Genomic DNA, 22256 nt, shown 5'->3' on the forward strand with positions numbered 1-22256 from the left:
CTATTTGCCTAAGCTGAAAGGCTTCTGTGATGAGCTCCTCCCTTCTCAGTGTGGAGGTGAAGGGAACGCCAGAAGCTTAGCGCCTCTGTGTGGTCTCCAAAGAAGGCCAAGGTATGGCAGCCTTATTCACTGATGCCCTGAAAAGCCTCAGATAAAAGGGTTACTTTCCTTTTCACCCTGATTCACCTCTTCTTTGTAGGGAGCTCCCATCTCACTGTTGCTGCCTGGAGTCAACCCTGGTCGTTGTGGCTGGTTTATGTTTAACACCCACAGTCTTGGAAGTCACGGGGTCCTCCTCCATCTCCAAGTTGTAGGAGAGGGGATAACTCCTACCATCAAGGTCTGGCTTATCTCCTTTTCTGGATTTTGTGGGTTATCTCTCCCCACTAAAGTAGAAAAGTCTGCCCCAGTCTCCTTTTTTAGAAGAAAAGGAATTTACTAGTTTAATACAAAGGAACGCCACAATAATAGCTAATCCTCTTTACATGTCTATAGTGTTCTGAGTACTGCTGGAAAGACTTTACATAATTAACTTACTTTATCCTCCAACAACCCTATGAGGAGGATATCATCATCACCTCATTTTGCAGACAATGAAACAGAGGCTCAAAGATGTGAATTTGCCCACGGTCACCCAGCTGGTAAATGGCAGAGCTGAGATTTAAATCCAGGCTTGTGGTTTCACTATGGTTCAGTACAGCCTTGAACACAATGCACGATGCAATGCGATAATAATAATAATAATATACAGCTCTGTATGGCAATGCCCAAAATCGCTGGTTCCTCCTCCCCAAAAGGCTATGGGATATTTTAATTCTTTTCTTGAATGAGGGTCTGAAGAGCCAGCCTGGGGCTTCTGAGTACTTCTGATGCTGGTGTCATGGATCAGGTGAAGAGTGTGTTCTTAACTGAGCGCAATGACAACAGCTAACACTTTCTGAGTAGTAGCTGCATGCTGGGCACTAAACTTAGCATTTTACAGAAAGTGTCCCATTTACTTTTTACCACAATTTTATGAGGAAACTCCTATGTAATACCCCCATTTTGTGGATTGGGAAACTGATGCTTAGTCCATGGGTGCATGGGTAGCAAACGTCAGAGCCATGCTGTGGGCGCTGCCATTGTATCTGCCTCTTCCAGAGTGGTTTGTGAGCGGCAGCATTAACTTGATGGCTCTGAACAGAGGGTTAAAGACCCTGCAGGCACAGAACCACCTTTCATAAGCTGGCTGCCCCTCACCGGTTCATTCATTTGCCCCACACGCCTTCTTGGCTGACTACCCACCAGGGCAGGCAGTCAAATTCAGCACTGACTGTAACTATGACTGTACCAGAGATCACTGATTCTAGCTCACTGTGACCTTGGGCAGCATCACAAGCCAAGAAGAGCGAACTGATTCAGTGGGGATAAGTAAAGTCCAAGAGTAATTCCTTTTTGGCTGTGATTCATTGCAGGTGGGCCAAGGGCAAGCAGTGCTGCAGGGAGGCAGTACATGTAATGTAAGTGTAAGTTTCTGGAGCCAGATTCCTTGGGTTCTAAACTCTAGATCTGCAACTTACTAGCTGTATGACCTTGGGGAAATTATTTGATCTCTCTGTGCCTCAGTGTCCTCAATTATGAAATGGGAATGATAATAGTGCCTACCTCATAGGATTATTATGAAAATAAATAATGTAGTATTTATATTATAAAGCTCTTAAAACAGAGCATATAGTAAGATACATAGAGCATATAATAAGTGTTGTAGAATGTTAAATAAGCAGACAGCAGACCATAATATCTTAACTTAAAACTTAATTCCCTATCTTCTCTTTGATATTGTTGGGGTGGAGACAGGATGCTGTTGACAGGGTGCCCAGGGGGTAGGGACAGTAAACCAGCTTGTGCTGCGCGGCCATAAAGGGAAAGAGTTTAGAAGGGACAGACTTCCCTTGACTGATTCATCCCTGGAGTCATATGCTAAGTATCAAGGAGACAAGAGTTGTGTTGCTTAGTTTTCATCCCCTATAGTGACCGACAGAAGAACAGATACATAATAAATACATGTTGAATGATTCTTCCCCACATTCTTTACATTCCATGCATTCCCTCCTAGTTTAGCCCCACATTAAGGTTTACCTAGATGGCTGCAAGTCTTCTAGCTGGGCTCCTTATCCCCACCTCCTGCTGCCTCCAAATTTGCCAAACACAGCTTCCCAGCTACCCTTCCCAAGGCACATGCCAAACCAATGCTCAGAAACATTTGATGACCTGTCTCTGCCCTCCTCAAAAGCATTTTGGCCTAGAACTCAGGCTCTGAACAAGCTGTTCTTAGGTGACATTTCTAAAAGTGTTTCCCTCAACCTCCCTCTTGGCAGCTGTGTTCTAGCCAAGCTTTTGGCCCCTGTTTCCCCATGGGTCTCTTCCCTCATCTCCCTATGTTCAAATCCTGCCCTACCTTTATGATGTATCGAATGCTCCCTGGTATCTTCAGCCAGAAGGGGTTTCCCCTCCTCTGAATTCCATAGCACTTTGTATATGGTCTTCCATGCTTACCACAACCTGGTCTGTCTTGCAGATATTTGTGAAGTTAAATTATCTGCTCTTTAGCAAGAGCATACGCTGTTCAGGGCAGATGTGTGTAATTCATCTTTGCATCTACTATAGGGCCTAGAAGTGTTTTCACATATGCTAGGCACTAAATGATTATTTTCTGGATTTATGGATGGATAGATGGATGGATAAATGGACAAATAAGCCCTCTTGATGATGAAAAAGTTTCCAGGGGGAGTCCTTTCTCTTTACTTTTCCAAAAGACACTTCAGTCTCAGGATCTAAAGTCATTCGTGAAGTAAGAAATGGCATTGGGACTCGGTTTTGCTTGACTTGACACGTGCGTTACGTGGCCTGCAAATTTCAAGATGGGGCCTGGAGGGCAGAGAAGTGAAAGAGTTAATGCCTAAATCCAAGACCTAAAGGAAGTCCTTTTTTCCTGGTCAATATTCAAACCACTTACATACCAGGATGCTCAGGATAGTGTGAATTGTTCTCTACCGTCAGAGATTAGGAAACAGATGCCTCACAAGCTGAAATTATTTACCAGCTACTAGCGGCACTGAGCTTCAGCCACAGCCGAAAGAGGAAAAAGAGGGAACTTTTATTGAGTACCAACTATTATAGACAAAAGTCATCTATCCACAAAAGAGCCTTATGAGATAGATAATCTACAGATAAGAAAACTTAAAAAGGCAAAGGAAATCCTGAAACTAGATATAGGAAAACTTAAAAAGGTGAAATAACTAGACCGAGATCACATTGCTAGAAGTGGTGAAGCCTAGATTTAAACTCAATTCTGGGGCGCCTGGGTGGCGCAGTCTTTAAGCGTCTGCCTTCGGCTCAGGGCATGATCCCGGAATCCCGGGATCGAGCCCCACGTCAGGCTCCTCTCCTGGGAGCCTGCTTCTTCCTCTCCCACTCCCCCTGCTTGTGTTCCCTCTCTCGCTGGCTGTCTCTCTCTGTCAAATAAATAAATAAAATCTTTAAAAAAATAAAAAAAATTAAAAAAAAAATAAACTCAATTCTGATGTCCGAATCCCTGTTCTTTTCATAAAGCAATAATGTTAACTCAACATGTTAACTCTCAGTGCAGTGTCACTCAAGTTATCTTTATACCTTGAATACTCCTTTGCTCTAGGTGGCCTCTTCATTTAACACTTCCACCGAAGTCGGCAAAGCAATTAACCCTCATTGTGGTAACAAGCCACTCTCAAGATGGCAGTGGCACAACGCAATCAAGGCTATTTCTCACTCATATCATAGCTGAATACAGTTGGGCAATTCTTCTCCAAGCAGTTACTTGGGGATCCAAACTCCTTCCAGCTTGAGATACCATAACCTTAAATATATAGCTTCCAATGTTACCTTGGAAAAAGAAGAGTGTGGGGACAATTGCAAGAGGTGTTTTATGGCCAGGCTTGGAAGTCATACATCATCCCATTGGCCAGAACACAGTGGCATAGCCTCAACCTAAATGCAAGGGAGAATGGAAAATGTAGTCTCCTGTGTGTCCAGGAAAAGGAAACAGGATTGGTAAACATGAGCTGTGTTCTGACACACCCATTGTGTCAATCAGGGTTCTTGTAGGAAACGGATGGCACGCTCAGCTAGGATTTTGAGTTTAATGAAGGTACTATTTACAGAGGTGTGAATGGGGTTAAGGGAATCTATATGGGATTTTGAAGTATCCACTCCCTAGTAAAAACAGGAAATTTATACCACCCTTAGTCCAAGGGCAAGGAGAGAAAACTTGTGATTAGAGCCCAGTAAGAGCTGGAGCCGTGGAAGAAGGGCTTCCGGACAGAAGCCATATCTGTGGAGGGATGCAGCCATGGCCAGACCTGCAAGGCCTACGCAGGAAGGGTGTGGAGGAGGGAATACCCTGTCCCCTGACTCCTCAGACCCTCATGTCTCCTGCCGGTGGCCCCCTATGGCCAAAGCCCATTGGAAGCCAGGGGGCAAAAGAGCCTGGTGATGAGGTCCGCAGTGGTCAGCCTCCCCCACAGTGGTCAGCCTCCGGGGCACAGGGAACAGCAGACAATGGACCTTGAGGATAGGGGTCACTCACTTTAAATTCCATCTGAACACCTTAAGAATCACTCCCCTTAGATCCTTCCCTCTGTGCTCTGGTCCCCAAATTCTGCCTCTTCAGATTCACTTACTCAGCGGGGCACCCTGCATCCCATGCCCCACACCCTCCCCGGCCCCTGCCGAATCTTCCTAAATGGGGTGGGGGAGAACTTAGAATTACCAAGAACCCGTAGTTTTTTTCAATGTGACATGAGGAGAGAAGAGGACCAGGGCTGAGAGAACCCCTGTGCTGAGAGATCTTGACGCTCCAGGCCCTGAATGACTCAGCCCTTCACTCCCTCCCGGACCGTACCCTGTCCTCCACCTTCAGTAACTGCCCCCCCCTCGCACCCGGACCTGCGTCAGACCTGGCTCCGTGCTGATGGTGACGAACAGCGCAGCAACGGCACAGCCACTCAGTGCTCTTGTCTGGCTTGGAGAAACAGCTGCGGTAATTACGATGGATATCTGGAATGGAAACTAATGGTGCAGGGTCACATCTAAAATGCCTTTGATACTCTTCATCATTAAAAGGCCATTAAAGGTACAACACATATATTACTGGACATCAAATCTACATTGATGTAAAAAGAAATTAGGCTGATAATTGTTCCTAAGGCCATTATCTCAAGTGAGTGAGGGCACGTGGTACCCCGTGCGGTTCTACAGAAGGGCTTTCATTGACCCTGATCAGTTCAGTTGAGACAACACTGATTCAGCTTGTCTGTGTGCCATCCTGATGAGATGTCTATGTCTGTGACTGCCCTGATTTAAACTGTGTCTTTCAAGGACTTGGACTCTGGTTTATAGGCTGAGCCCCAGGAAAAGAACTTGCAGGCCTTGAAAGACCACAAAAGTTTGAAGCAAAAGCAATGAAAGAGACTGCCTGACTCAGTGACCCCACAAGAAAGGCAAACCACAATGAGGAAAATGGTAACATGGAGACTGCAGAACCACCTAATAGAGTGCTTTGTGTGTAATAGGTATTGAATCAACATCAGTTCAATCATGAAATTAATAAATGACCCAAAGGGTTCTCTTTATAGGCTTTATATAAGGATAAGGATTAGGCCAGTCTTATTGGCTTAGACCCTAACCACCTTCCCCAAACTACCACCAGGGATTCTCATCCAGAAGATTTACCATCGGCCAAGCACACCTCACTTAACTCTGCACGTCCACATTCCCGATCATCTGGCAGGGGCCAGCAGATCCGGCTGCCACCCCCTTGTGTCACCACTGCACCCCTGGCCTGGCTCCTCATTATCACTGCCCTTGTCACCCAAGGTGTTAGGTGACAACACCCCAGTCCAATTTCCAGATCCTCCGAGATGGTAAAGAGGATGAGGGCAGTGTGAGAGGGAGCTCTGAGATTCATGGGCCATTGACCTCTCCTGAGAAAACACTGAGGTTGGAAGACTGTGCAGAAGTAAACAGTGACACAGAAGGAGAGCCCCATGGAGGGGACAGATTACTAAACACATGGCACATGGCTTATCAGCTCTTACATCCTAGACTAGAATGTCTTCAGAACCATGCCAGACCTGGGTCACTGCCAAAAAAAAAAAAAAAAAAAAAGAAGCAAAGCAAAGCAATAGGTAAAAAGACTGTAACCAGTATGGGTTTGAGCTGAAACCAGTACAAAGTCTCTTGAAGCCCCTCAGTCTCAGAAGCAGAGGCAAAGATATGACTGCAGCCCATGGAGAGGGCGATGCTTGCAAGCCCAGAAGAAACCAGGATGGGGAGGTCATTCGTAAAGGCCACCCTTCTATCCCTTGTATCTGGGGCCTCCTTCAGAAGCTATCACTGGGTTGAATGTCCACCAATAGAGGACTGGTTAAATAAATGCTACAAATTATGGTTAATATCTGTCTATACTGATATGGTAAGATTACCAATAGGAGGAGCATAAAGATAAGAGTGTAAAGGGGCATAAAAGTAGAATATGCTACCATTTGTGTAAAAAATGAGTGAAAATAACACATAACTTTACATATTTGCTTAAACGTGCATATTTTCCCTAAAGGGTATGTAAGAAACCAATAACACTGATGAACTGTAGGGAAAAGAAGGGAGTGTCTGGAGGCCTCAGGTCGGAGTGATAATTCTCATTTCCTTATCTTTATGTTTGAATGTGACTAGTATTTATTTAGAATATAAAATAAAGTAAAATCATTTCTAAATGAATAGGGAACTATCATTTATTGAAAATGCATCAGGAACTTTGCATATATTATCTGATCTACTTCTCTCAATTTTATTGAGTCCTATTTTTTATTTTCATGTAATTTTTTTAAAACTTAAAAAAGTAATATACACTCAATGTTGAAGATCTGAGAAACTTACACACCTATGGGGAGAAAACCCCAGCTGGAATCCTAAGTACCCTTGGAGGGTAATTGCTGTTAAAATTCTGGTGTAAATAAGTTTTCAGTTATATAGTTGTTTTTATAAAAATGGAATCACAGTGCTCATACTTTTTTTTGTAACTTGCTTTTCTCACCGTATTATGAACATTTTCTCATGTCAACCTTATTCTTCTATAAGATAATTTTAAGGGGATGCTTGAGGTTATTTTATAGGGAGGTATCATAATTTATGTAATAAATTGTCTATTTAAGAATGCTGTTATAAACATTCTTATATATGTATTTTTTATACAGCTCTGATTATGTTATACTCTCCACCTTTCTTAGAAGAGTTCAACGGCTTAGTCTGACACAGCTCACCAACAGCACAGCTGAGATCGGAGCTCAAGAGTGCGTCTGCCTCCAAAATTGGAGTTCTTTCTGCCATTCGACACTGCCTGGATCTGCTTACTAAAGAGCAGGTTTTCGTGGTCTGGTTGTATGGAGATGTTATAGGTACCATGCTGCTCCATCAGGAAGATGTTTGGACTGAACACGACAGCTTCCTAGGGGTAGGGGAAGTAGAAAGAGACGTTGCCAGAGCTGTGCTCACCTCCCTCCTCAGAGATGAAGAAATCACCTTCATCTTGGGGAAGCCATTTGTGCTGAGCTGTCTGTTGTCAATTCAGCATAAGCACTGCCTATCCTAAATTCTCTGCATTGCAGGAGAGAAGTCTGGAACTACATTTCTGAGGATCTTTCTTCCTAGATGGCTCTGGATTATATTCTGCTAATGAGAAGCACTTGTGAAAGATTTAAGGCAGGAGAGAAGTAATTTTTCTCTGGCGGCAACTGAGGGCAAATATATAAGCAGATGGCAGAACCAAGGTTTGCAGTGATTTCTGGGCAAGCTTCTGCAAGTCATCTGCTTTGGTAGTACAAGCAGTTATGAGTGCAGTGGCTTCTTTGCGATCCCAGCATATTTTGGTTTTACAGCCTCTCACAGTGTCTTCCCTGAGCCTTCACTCCTCCAGCTTCTCTAACGTTTGTGCAAGGCTCTAATGCCCTGTATTAAACCCTTCCTGCTTGGAATGCCAAGAGTAGCTTCTGTCTCCTGACCACCCATTAAGCAAGACTTCGGATGAAAGATGAGGTCCTTCTGGAAGTCAGGAAGAATTTTTTTTGGACCACCCTCCTTCCCCCAACCCCCTGCCAAAGACTTATAAAGCTATTGTACTTGTGTGATTTCTTCATTTGCCACTGTTTTGGTAACTTTTTAAAGATATGCTGTGTGTTTTTCAAGAGACATTAAGAGAGCAGTGACCATGTGTCAGGCATCTGGAGAGTGCCAGGGATCGGAGATACACACATAGCCTAGAGGGAAAGGTGGTCAGGAAGTCCACAACGCAAGTCCCTGAACGAAGTCTCTTCTGTGCCCTATTCAAAGAATATAGTATCCAGATGTCATCTCTCTTTGGAAGACTCCCTACCTTTAGAAGCAGAATTAAGTGTATTTTCCATAGTGCATTCAAGGTAACTTGCCCACGCATACCTCTAGTATAGTTCTTAGATGTAAAAACCAATTATAGTGAGGTGCTCTTGTCCCCACCAGACTTATCTCCTTGAAATAAAAAAGTGTGATCTACTTATCAATCGACTTATCTAGTAGCTGTATATAGACTCACTTAATGAAAGTTTGCTGAGTGAATAAGTGAATGCATGACTCTCTGCCTCCCACAGCTCTCTTTCAGCAGCTAATTCGGGACTGTATGTTGGTTCATCTTAAAATGGGAATGCTGTGCCCTGTATAGATCCTGAAGTATAAATGGCATTGAGCACATTTATTTCCTTAATGTTTGACCAATGAACCCTTGCTAGAATCATGAAATGCCTCCTACCTCTCTTTTTTGAATATAAAATTATGTTAATGAAATTATCATAATTATTTGAGAATCATGCATGCATAAAGTGAAGAATTAAAGGGAATAGATAAAAATTAAAATAGCTTATTACATAGGGATTTTTATGTTAGAGTGAACTTGTTCTTTAATTTTGATTTCTGTTAATGTTAAACTATTTAGCAACAAGCTCTTTAAGGGCATGGGACTCCTGGTCTCAGGGTCGTAAGTTCAAGCCTGAGATGTGGAGCCTATTTAATTACAAAAAAAAAAAAATGGTATTAACAATGGTGGCCTCAGCTGTGCTCAGTTTCTTCATCTGTAATAGGAGGGTGATGGTGGAGTCTCATCCTCCTAAAAAGGAGAGAGGAGTCTCCTCTCTCTTCTCATTCCACACATCCAGTATGTCACCAAATCCTGTTGGCTCTACCTTGAAAACACTTCCTCCAAATGACCGTTTTTCTTTCACTACAACCACTTTGGCTTGAGCCGTGATCATCTCTCACTCAGAAGATATTGGTAATGATAACAGTAACTCAAACACAGAAGCAGCATTTGCTATGAGCTGTTACAGCTATTTTAACTCACTTAATCCTCATACAACCCTATGTTGTGTTTCACATTTAATAACTCATTTAATCCTTACAAAATCCCTAAGAGGTAGGTACAATTATTATCCCCATTCTATAGATGAGGAAATTGAGACACAGAGAGATTACACAGTCTGCTCAAGGTCATGCAGCTTTGTAGGTGGCATAGCTGGGACTTGAACTCAGGCAGTCTAGCTCCAGAGACTCTGCTCTTACGACCTAAGCTCTATCTCCCTTCTAGAAGATTGCCCTATGTTCTAAACGGTCTCCTTGCTTCTATCTCTATCAATACCAATAGCCTATTCTCAAGGCAGCTACCTGAGTAATTGCTTTTATTACATAAATCAGACCATGTCATTCCACTGCTCAAAACCCTTCAAAAATTTTCCATTTCATTTAGCCAAAGCCCTTATGCTGGTCTGCAAGGTCCCACACTATCCAGTCTCCCATGACCTCTTTTACCTCTTTCTCTGCCGTTCTCCTTTCCAGTCTCCCTGCCCTGCTATTCTTTGAACAGGCCTGGCATGCTCCTGCCTCAGAGGTTTTGCATTTGCTGTTCCTTCTACAGGGAATGCTTCTCCTAGTCAGCTGCACTTTTCACTCTCATATCTCCTTCAGCCCTTTGCTCAAATGAGGCCGCCTCTAACCCACTCCTATTAAAATGATAACCTTCTACCTCCCACCATAGCAATCTTCACACCCTTTCTCTGCTTTGTCTTTGTCATAATTCTTAACATTTAACATACTGTAAGTTTCATGTGCTTATTTATTATCTGTCTCCCTCCTTACTAGTAAGCTCCAGGAGGGTGGAAATCTTTTTCCGTCTTCTGCTCTATGTCTAAGGCTTAGTATAATGTCTGGCACATAGCATGTACTCAATAAACATTTGTTCAGTGCATAGTTTCCAAGGTCCTTCCAACTACTCCCATGCCCCTGGTAATATCACATTTAAATAAACCAGTGAGCATGACTTCACTGCCCACTGGGCATACACGCTGGCAGTGGGAATTGCCAATTATAACATTTGCATGGGAAGAAAGGGGATGAGGATAGGGGAGGATAGGGAAGGTGGAATGAGGTGTGAGGAGGCATGAAACACAGACAGCTTCAACTAGAACTACTAAGATCTGCCTTATTAATACTTGGTCCTGTATTATTAATACTTGTCTATTATACCTGTCTATTAAAAATATATTTTAAGATGAAAAAAAAAGCCAATGTTCCATTAAAGCTTATTACTTTCTGTTGGTAGCTGTTTCCACAAGATGCTTGGGGCTAATTTTCCTGGGCTACGTAGCATAGCCTAAATCTGTGAATTGGACCAGTGCTGGGTTCTAAGAGACTTCTGGAGGGTAGGGCCAACTCCAGGGTAACTCATAAAATCTCATCCTGGTTTTCTTAAGAATTGGTTTTGTGTTATGACTCAGAGGGAACTGTCTTAGGATACCTGTTGGAAGGGCTCCAAATGGGCTTGGAAGTCTTGGGCCCAGGAAACCATAAGGTTGGGGTAAGGGACTAAAGAACTAAAAGGGTTGGGGAAGAGCCACCTGAAAAGAACAGTCTTGGGGCAGAACAATCAGCTGGGCAGACATCTTTTTTAGGGGGGCTCTTGAGGTATCCACTGGAAATATAAAGTTTCTTGGTCCAAGAAGCATGAAGCATGATGGGCTTTGGAGGATAAAGTCCTCCTGGTTCCTGGACAACCTCTGCCAGTTTTGCAGTCTTCTTGGAAAGTCAGGGAAAAAATCAGAGCATCAACAACTGGGGCTCAGAGATCCTTCTTCCCCAGGAAGGCCATGAGGTGAGCTGATAGGGGCATTCAGCTGCTTCTATACTCTGTCAGCTCACCTGGGCAGATGCCCGAATAGGGGAAGCTTTGAAAGGCCTACTCTGATGGCCAATTGCACTCACTCTCTATTCCTTACTTTTCAGGTCCTTTCACCCCTTTCCTTGTTCTGTCACTTGCTAGGTATATGAGTTTGAAAAATTGCTTACATTGTCCAAACTCCAGCTTCCTCATCTAAATAATGAAACAGAAATAATACCTAGCTCATGAATTGTTGTATGGATGAAATGGGATGTGTGTAAAGCATACAGTAGGTACTCAATAGGTGAGTGGTGGCTGCTGCTGTTGCTGTTGATACCAGGCATAGGAATAAGATAGAAGAAGGCTGTTTGGGAGAAATGACCTTAGGGTCTTCCTGGAGGCTGACAGCCCTAGGCCACAAGCAGGTCACTCTGAGTTAAGGCCAAGTACACTACAGGAGAAATGCTTGGTGGTGTCATCATCCAATTCCCCCTCCTTGGTCCCTCCTCTATACGTGTACACTGTGCACTGCCTTGCACTGACCCATCTCACATTCTTTCCTCTCCACCCCATTTCCCTATGAAAGCAGCTGAAGATGCAGATGTTATGGCCCCTTTGAGCTCAATCTAATTGCCAGGCTCATAAGCACTCAGCACCATGCTGGAAAATGAGGCAGTGGGGATGCACATTGTTTAAGTTCTGGTTATATTAATAAGGAGACATGGCCAAGTGATAAATAAGGCAACTCAAGAAGAAAAATAATTCAGGGAGGATAACAGGGGAAAATGAAGAAAAGACTGAGATAGAGAGGAGAGGAAGAATGGAATATGGAGGTGGGACAGGTGCTTCAGTGGGAGCCTGCAAGGACAGTGGAAAGAGCATGGGCTTTGCCGTCAGACCCGGGTTTGAATTCTGCCACAGACATATCAGCTATGGGACCTTAAAAAGACTGCTTAAACTCAAGTTTCCTCATCTAGAAAAATGGGACCAACGGGAATGTATCTCCACTAAGTTGCCGTAAGAATTACGTGTTGTAAAGAGCCCAGAATAGTTCAGGAACATGGTAGCTAATCAGCAAATGTTCTTCTCCTCTGTATGCTCTGAACCCCCACAGCCACACAGCCAAGCCTTGAGCAGGTACCCTGGCCCCAGCCCAGACTCTTAACATCACCCTCATCTTGGGGCAAAGAAAGAAACTAGCATCTCGACAGGCAGATAGGAAGACCAGGAGACAATGGTCGGGGTTATTTCTGACTCCAGACCGAGTCAATGCTGCTCACTCATGCAACTGCAGTGAGCACTTACAGCACACCATGCCCTTGGGATACAAAGATGAATAAAAGTGGAATCTGCCCTAAAGGAGCCAGAGTTTGAGAGGGAGAGACAGGCACATAACCCTAACGGCTATGGAAGGAGCAGGGCTTTAGTTATGATATCTATGTATCTTGATTTCAAAGAATCTGCTTTATTGTCCCCATCATCTAATTTGATTTGGAATGAAAAAAAGTCCTCGCAATTTCCTCAGAGGTCTGAACAAAGTGCTTTGAAAGTGCAGAGAACAATGAGTTCTGTTTCGGAGAGTCAGAAGGGAGCATTTGAACAACAATGGTGAGAGCTAATGTTTATTAGTGTTTACTGAGCACTAACATGTCAAGCACCAGTGCTTTACGCATATTAACTCACTCAATCCTCGCAACAGCTTTATGAGGGAAATATTTTTCATAGTTTGCAAGGGTAAGGTCACAGTTTGATAGTGGCAGAGTCAGGATTTGAAGCCTGAGGTTCTTATTCTAGGTTCCACATCCTTAATGTCTATGCCAAATTGCCTCTGTGAATCTTAAATAATAAATATTGTGGCCATTCTGAGATCAAGGCTAGGTTTTCCTCCACTGGATCTACACCCAGACTAGCAGAGATGGAATCATTCATTTATTCATGCCATGTTCATTTAGTGCCTGTTCCACGTCAGGCCACGTGAAGACTCAGAACTGCGGGAACTGTCGGGGGAACAGCAACCCGCAGTCCTTTCTCTATGCACAAGCCCTGTTTTGCTGTAATCCTCCTTGGCTCCGGAGCCTAGGGAGTGGGATATTAGGAGTTGGGACAGTAAGCTGGCTTTTCCCACCTCTGTTCCTGGTGGGCAGGAATGGTGGAACCTGAGAAGCTTGAGATAGAAAGAAGGGCTCAAAGGTTTGGGTTTTCCAGAGCAAGGGCTTTTTTTCTTCTCTATTTCAAGAGCGGAACAATTCTCCAAATGCAATCTTACATGGAACAGATCAAGTGGAATTGCTGTGGGGTGGGGACTTATAGCCTCACTCATTCAACACCGTCTATATCCTCTCGCATCTTCTCAGGTGGCCCCTCAAAGCCTCTCCACGGGATGTGGTTTGAAACTCCCGTCCCAGGTAGAAACTGTTAAAAAGCTTGATAGCACCTCAACAGCCAGCAGAGTCGAGGACTGGTGGTATCTGTAGCAGTCAAGCGAGGCCAGGAAGCAAGGGAGTTCCCAATGACTGCTATCATTTGGAGGTTTAATGGGCAATGACATGACTCTCTGCCTTAATATGTGCTCTGCATTGCCCAGGAGAGAGGAGAGACATAGGTTCTGGGGTGGGATGAAGGGGGGGTCACAAAGGGTGGGCCAAGTGTGGGGTGTGGGGGCATGGGAGATGTAAGCGGAGCAGATGACAGACATTTGCTCCTTGGGGTAATTACAAGATATGCCAAGGTTGACTGGAGATAGAATTAAATCAGAGAAATTCAGAGTAAATGAAGATCTCACCCTTGGTTTTATCCCAGATGATTAAGGATGCCACCATTAAATTCTGCTCACTAGGGCAGACTTTGGACCTTTTCCAGTTCTGTGTACTCCTCCCCAGAATGGGGGTCCAGTCCTACTTTATAGGTGATACCTCATGCTGCCCAGATATTATTTCATGCCATTCCCCATGGCAACGTACAAAATATTGAGGCAATATTACAAACTAGTGAAGAGACAGAGCTTGGGAGTCAGACCTGAATTTTAGTCTTGGCTCTGGCATTTGGAATTTGTTTGACTTCAGAAATTATTCTTTCGGTTCCCTCCTTCACAAAATGGGAACAACCCTAGCTTCTCCCTCATAGGATTCTTATAAGGAATAAATGAGTTCGTACATATGAAGCACGTAAAACAGTACCTGGTATATAGTGATTATTTAATAAATGACGGTTGTTGTTGTTGTTTAATCATCATCTTCAGAGGTACTTAATTATAGCTCTGGATGTCCTAAAGGTCAAATAGCTACTAAGCCTCCTCCCATATCTAAAACAGCTAGGCTCAAAACCTCATTTGCCAGATTATGGCCAATATTGTATTGTTTTGTTTTGTTTTTTTACACAACAAAGACTTATCTCTTAGTCACACCACAGTCTAGTATAGGTTTATCAGCAGAGTGTGGGAGGTGGTTCTGCTCCCTGAAGTAATTCAGAGGTCTAGGCTTACTCACCTCATCATTGCCCAGAAGTTTGGAGTTCTTTTTTTTTTTTTTTTTCTGTATTTGAGAGAGAAAGAGAGAGAGGGAGAGCACAAGCAGGGGGAGCAGAGGGAGAGGGAAAAGCAGGCTCCCCACTGAGCAGGGAGCCTTATGTGGGGCTCCATCCCAGGACGCTGAGATCATGACCTGAGCCGATCTCAGGACCCAACAGATCATGATCTGCCCTCCAACATGGACTAAAACAAAAACAAAATCCTCGATAATAAATAACCTTATTTTCCCCTGACCTCCCTACCTCACCAGTGGGTTTCTATAAACATTCTCACTTCCTTGAGAAGCTGCTCCTCTGAGAGCCATTTTGGCTTAGGAGGTCCATGTATCACAGGGCATGAGCTCACCTGTCCATAGAGGAGTCTGATAATGGAACGACTGCTGAGAGAGGCTGAGAGGCCCTTTCCAGCCCAATCAGCTCGGGGCTTCTACCAAGCAATGACCTCAGGTTTTAGCTCTGTCTTTTTTTTAGAGGTGGGAAGGATAAGTGGCCTCCAGGGGTTAAGAGGCAGAATCTTAATCAAAAAGAAACTGAGTGTTGACAGCTCTGCTGGCTCCAACTTTTGTCTAATCAGAGCTCAGGACACCTTAATGGGTCACTAACCTTGCCCCAGATGTCCTGCCACTTATCACAGTCTACACACCAGTCATTTGGCATGCCAGCCAAAGCCAGGAATAAAATACTCTCTGTGTCTTCCATCTTCAGCTCTCCCCACCCTGAAGATGGAATATGAAATTCAAATGCAAATAGGCTTGGGACTTAGACAAACCATCATCAAGTAAAACGCACATGCAATATCAAGCTTCATATTAAAATAACGTGCCTTCATTCATATATTTTATACACACACACATTATTTAAATAAATAAATAAATAAATAAATAAATAAATAAATAAATAAAAATAATAGATAAAGAGCTCCAACATCAAATGTAGTCTCGGACTGAAGCACACCCAGGGAATTGTTTCCGCTCAGATGTATATCTTGTGAAGCACAGAAGACAAACAGAATCAAACCTAGAGTTAACTCCTGCATGTAGGGGTTGGGTAACTGATAGCTTAAGTAGCCACTTATTACACCCCCGCATCTCTGTGTGAGCACAGCAGGCTGAGCTGGGAAGGGACACTCCGCTAGGACTCACCTCTCAGTGGATGCAGGCAAGCAGAGGCCCAAAGGGAGGAGAGTGAGCCCAAGCCGGTATCTCCAGAGCACAGGGGAAGTCTACTGCCTGTCAACTCACAGGATCTTCACTTGTCTCACTGGCTTTTCTATTTCCTGTTATGGATATGGGTAGAGAGTGAAGAGAAAGAAGTATGGTATACCAGTTCTAAAATTATTGGGAGAATGGAGGAGGGGACGAAGGTTAATTGAATACCATGGTTGATCACAAATTTACCTTATAGTGAGTCTGGATGATCAAACCCTCAAGTAATCAAATACTCTAAGGATAAATGGAGCCTGGCTCACACCGTCTGGCTTTTCACTGCAGAGGGGCAAGATTGTACAGAGGCTTAAAGAACAGACTTGCCAGTCAGGCACCCTCGATTCAAGTCTTGGTCCTACTCAACCTCCTATTAGCTATTCGCCTTGCAAGTACTTTATCTCGGAACTTGCCAAGCATAGATGGTTTACAGGTGCGCCACAGAATACTGCTGCTTGTAAACTTCTTTTTATGATAATGTATTTAAAGCAATCTTTGTAACTATTCAACATTTTATAACAGAAGTTACATTTGAACACTACTTGTATAGCACTTCGTGAGATTTCTTGACCATTGTAATTGTTATTTTATTGCATACTTTACAGCTAGTGCCCATTGTCAGAGAGCAGTCCGAGTGGACTACATCACACGTACCTTTTCTGATCCTACACTGAGTCCTCTCAGCTAGTCAAATTATTAATACAGATGTACCGAATCTTTTTACCTAGCCCCATAGAGTTGCTCCAAAACCCGTAAATTTATCCCAGAATGCCAAACAATTAGAATTTTCTGCGTGCCATGATGTGGAAAAGTTTGTAAAGCACTGATTTAATCTCTGAATAAATTTCCTCGTGCGAAAAGTAGAAATAATAACAGTACATATCTCAAAGGGTATTGTGAGGGTGAAATGAGTTAAAATATGTAAAGCACTCATTAGAGTGTCTGGGACATAGTAAATAAATAAATAGAGGCCAGTTATTATTTTTCCCTATCTGTAAAGACGGGGATAATAATGCCTACCTCACATGGCTGATGTGGGTTACACACGTGAGATAAAGCATATTAAGAGCTTACTACAACGTCTGGCATATAGTAGGAGGTCAGTAAATGTGAACCAGTATTTCATACCCCATCTTCAGGGTGGGGAAAGCTGAAAGTGGAGGAAGTCCCTTAGCTAAAGGATAATTAGTTTAAATATACATAACTTAAAAAAATATTTTATTTATTTGACAGAGAAAAAGCAAGCATAAGCAGGGGGAGTGGCAGGCAGAGGGAGAAGCAGGCTTCCTGCTGAGCAAGGAGCCCGATGCAGGACTTGATCCCAGGACCCTGGGATCATGACCTGAGCCTAAGGCAGATGCTTAACCGACTGAGCCACCCAGGCGCCCCTCTACGTGACTTTTTAATGTTAGATTGTAACTTTCCAGTGCAGTTCATATGTGCACAACTTTCCAGTTAAACTGTAAACGAACTAAATATAGAAGCTGCCCAAAACATGAGTGGAGATGGATTTTAGAGAGCTGTAAGCCTTTACAAAGCAATCTTAGGTCTAGCATCTTATTTAATTTCTTACAACAACTATAGGCTCCCTCCACGCCAGTGGTAAGAAAACTGAGGCCTAGACGGATTACATGGCTTGCCTAAGATTCGAGCAGCTTAGTTTCAGAGCTGGAAGTAGAATCTACTTCTCGTACTCTAAGTAGAGTGTTCTTTTTACCAGATCACATGACTATACTGAGGCTGCTGCGCGCAGTTTTACAGGGGAGCGTAATCATATTGTAGACACTGTACATTACTATATACAGGAAGTAATCTTCTGACAGACGGCAGTAAGAGTTTTCTTATAAAAATAAGTATATCACAATAATTGTCTACAGGAGCACCTTTATCCAATTTGCACAAAGCCACCACATAGGTTAGGGGAGGCCCTACTACACTATTATTACAACTAAAGTTTTCTTTGACAGTCCAAACAGTATTTTGGGATGTTGAGCCCCTTGGGATTATCAGTTGGAATCTAGAAGGTAGGATTACTTGTAGCAGGGGTCAGTACATTTTCTGTAAAAGGCCAGACAGTAAAATACTTTAGGCCTTTTGGGCTGTAACAGTCCATCTTTTTTACAACTACTCCACTTTGCTGTTGTAGCCTGAAGGCAGCCCCAGACAGTATGTAAATGAAATGGGTGTGCCTGTGTTCCAATAAAACTCTACTTACAAAAAAAGGCAGTGGGCTATAGCTTGCCAATCACTGACTTACAGAATTCTGGCTGTCTGAATTATCAATAAGAATTTCTTGAAAGAGCATTACCTCAATTAGACTATGAACAGGTAAGACCCCAAAACTAGAAACTAGACCCAACTGATTTCAAACCTCTTGTGCTTTATAGCCTTAACACACATCAGATGTTCTCGTTCTTGGCAAGGAGAACCTCTTGTGAGGTACGTCTGCTGACAATTTCCAGTGTTTACAGATATTACTTAAAAAATAATGGAATAGATCAGAAGGGACTCACACTTGTTTCGATTTCTTGAGTGGGAAAGAAAAGTCAGATCTCCTCCAGAGGGGGATGTCATCCTAACCCTTGCCCTCCAAGGAGACCCTGACTCCTCAGTTCTCTCGGCCTTTGTCTCTTCCCTTAGTTTAGGTAGGGAAAAAGCTGTGATTCCATAAAAGAAGCTTTGCCAGGAACAAAGGTGGGAAAGAAAACAAAAGAGGAGTTTCCAAATTTAAACGGGTTCACAAATCCTGTTACATTAAGTAAGAAATTAAGTTACTCAGTTATAAGTGATGTCTCCAAAAAGACCTAGTCACCTAGTCTAGCAAACAGGCCTTTGCTTCTGTTGCTACCAGATCAGGCTGTCCAGGCTTCTAGTTCAGGCAGCTTCAGGTGGGCACCACGTATGCCCTCATTGGAATTTCAGTCTCTATAACATGACCACAAATCCATGACCTTTTTAGAAATTTAGGGCTGGAATGGAACTTGGAGGTTATCTAACAGCAGTTTGATGCCTGAGGTTCCCTTAGACATTCCTGCAAGAACAGGAAGCTGCCACGGACATTAGCTTGTGTCATTCTCAACAACCTAATTTATTAGGAAGTTTTTTCATGTGTTGGGTTAAACTTACTCTCATGTCTGCTGCTTCTGCACGCTGCAGGCACATAAAACAACCCTATTTACTTCTTCGCACAGCAGCCGCACCGATACCTGAACAGGCTATCAGGAACCAAGCACAGGATTCAAGGTGAGACTCGAGAGTTCAGTACCTCCTCTGTCAGGAGACTTCTGTTTGGGAGGGTTGGGTAGGGTAGGAGGGGAAGTCACAGCACACTAATGGCAATACTGAGTTTACAGGCAACTAAATTCTCTAGGTCTTTAGTTACAGCTCCCATGGCCTGAACTGAGGCACAATCGGCCTTTGGATCGAAGAATAAACTACACTTGTAAACTGTGCAGATGTTAAAATCTCTAGAATCTATTATCTAACGCAGTGATTCTTAGGCTTGGCAATATGCTAGATTTACCCTTTCAATTAAAAAAAATTTTTTTTAAAGATTTCATTTATTTAGTTGACAGTGAGGGAGAGAGAGAGAGAGCACAAGTGGGGGGAGCAGCAGGCAGAGGGAGAAGCAGACTCCCCACTGAGCAGGGAGCCAGATTGCGGGACTTGATCCCAGGACCCTGGGACCATGACCTGAGCCAAAGGCAGACGCTTAATGACTGAGCCACCCAGGCGCCCCCATTTCAATTTTTACGCAACGTTTAGGGATCCTGATTCTCTCGAACAGTGTAATTTGATTATCTCAGCTTTTAGTCGCTAAAAAACTTGACGACGAGGAGCTGAGACTAGTGATGATAGCTCAATTTGTTGAACTTTGTACCAGGCACTGGGCTAAGAGATTTTCATGTTAACTTATCTAATCCTCACAGAAACCTTAGGAAGTAGTTACTCTGATTATTTTCGTTTGGTTGATGGGTAAATGAAGGCACAGAAAGGTTAAGGGGATCACTGGGCCAATAGGCAGAAGACCCAAGATTTGAACCCAGCAGATTGACAAGAGAACTCAGATTTCTAACTACTACTTTGTATTGTTCCCATCCTTTTTCAAAGCATTAATAAACTGTGTGAACAAGTCAGGATAGAGCTCTATGGCAAACCAGCAGAGACGTGAATTAACCAAACCTTCCGAATAAGTACAGCTAATTCTTAGTACAACCGCTTACGCTCATGCAGCCTCGGCTGTTCTATCTTGCCTACAGTAAAACGACTGACGCCGTGCTGAAATCTTAGGATGGCACACAGTATTCCTTGCCGTGGGTAAAAGCCAGACAGTCTACATTTGAATCTTGGCTGTACTGCCCTCTAACTTTATCATCGTGGACAAATTACTTAAGACTTCTGTGCTTCAGTTTTCTAGTCAATAAAGAAAAGGTAATGATAGTACCTACCTTATGATGATGGTGATTATGCTAACCCAGTAAAGTACTTAGAAAAACCCCACATACATAGAAAGTGCTCGATAAGTGCTGTCATTGCCACTCTTATTACTGTAAAGCTGTATGAAAACAAGAAATAAGATTGGTCTGGTATGTCTGGTTCTTCTGTAGTTACCACTGTTAACTTTTTTTTTTTTTTTAAAGATTTTATTTATTTGACAGAGATAGAGACAGCCAGCGAAAGAGGGAACACAAGCAGGGGGAGTGGGAGAGGAAGAAGCAGGCTCATAGCGGAGGAGCCTGACGTGGGGCTCGATCCTATAACGCCGGGATCACGCCCTGAGCCGAAGGCAGACGCTTAACCGCTGTGCCACCCAGGCGCCCCACCACTGTTAACTTTTTAAGAATCTGGTCTGAAACCTCATTCATGACTTGTTAAATGTATCCATCTATGTTGGTAATCTGTCTTCTCGTTTTTAGAAACAGAAATAACAGCTCATCTTCAACCATTCGGTATCTCCTAGTTGACCATGTCTCCTTAAAGCCTACCAAGTGCCCTAGTATCTCTCTCTACACTGAGGACCAGAGACTTGAAGTGTACTCTGGTACCTTAGTATTTGGGTATAATGGAGAAAAATAACAGGAACTCCCTAAGGTGGCACCTCAGTTTGTGGCCTCATGAGTCATAGGCCGTCTGTAAGCCTTAGTGTAGGAAATCAAGATTAGTGGTCAAGGCAGTTGAAATAGAGCCACTTTCGATCCTTAAGTTCAAGTCTGAGAGGGGCCCAGGGTATGAGCTATCACAGCACAGCTGTCCTTCAACATACTAAGTTACTTCTGAGCCCAGGATAACAGCCAACCACGCAGACATTTCCAAAGAATTGGGACATGTGTGGCAACTGAACCTGAAAGCATTATACAGTTGTTACCCATATTACCAATCCTTTCCAGAGATAGAATCTTGAAGTAAGGAAAGAACCTTCTAGATCTAGAGATTGTAAACTAAGGGGCCATGGGCCAAAAGTAGCTACAGAAGTCTTATTTGCTCCCCTTAGTGCTTTATGTATTTTTTGAATTAGCCGTTAGATTTAAAAAATTTGAAGATAGTGCATAACAAATAGATTTTGCTGGTCTTGAAAAACAAAGATCTGGCCTTATTCTGTCCTTGGGACAATGATCAGCTGAGGCTGAGCAGTAGCTACCTTCTTGAGACATGTGGAACCCAACCAGACAATAAACACTTTTAGGACCAGATTAAAACCAAGCAATTCATTCCAAAGATGAAGAAAATGGAGCACTGAAAAACTATTTGACCTGTTCACATTGAATAGCAGAGTCAAAATCACAAGGCTAGGTGTTCTGAATTCCAGTTCAGTGATCTTCAGTGAGTACAGGTGACCCTTGAACAATGTGGGTGCTGGGGCACTGACCCCCCCATGCAGTTGAAAATCCATGTATAATTTTGACTCCTCCCAAACCTAACTACTAATAGCCTACTTGACCAGGGGCCTTACCAATAACATAAACAATTAACATATATTTTGTATGTTGTATGTATTATATACTGTATTCTTACAGTAAGCTGAATAAAAGATGATATTAAGAAAATCATAATGAAGAGAAAATACATTTATAATATTGTACTGTATTTACCAAAATTCCCCACATGTAAGTGAACCTACGCAGTTCAAGGGTCAACAGTACCGTTGCTCTTTCCCCTAGAGGACCTGAGATACACGTACACCACCTGCTTGCAGGCACTATGACAAAGAAATAAAACTGAGAACTTTTGCCTTTGCTCCACTTGTTTTGTTGGGCCAGAAATTCTTAGGGGCTGCAATCCAG

General features: G+C 43.2%; 1 protein-coding gene across 3 annotated transcripts in view; it reads right to left on the reverse strand.

Moving 5' to 3' along the window:
• The window catches only part of FUT8 (fucosyltransferase 8), a 411868-nt gene that overhangs the window by 24787 nt on the left and 364825 nt on the right, over nt 1-22256 (reverse strand). The gene's annotated exons all lie outside the window — the stretch shown is intronic.

The sequence above is a fragment of the Ursus maritimus genome, unplaced genomic scaffold (assembly GCF_017311325.1).
Source record: "Ursus maritimus isolate PB19 unplaced genomic scaffold, ASM1731132v1 scaffold_25, whole genome shotgun sequence".
NCBI lineage: Eukaryota > Metazoa > Chordata > Mammalia > Carnivora > Ursidae > Ursus > Ursus maritimus.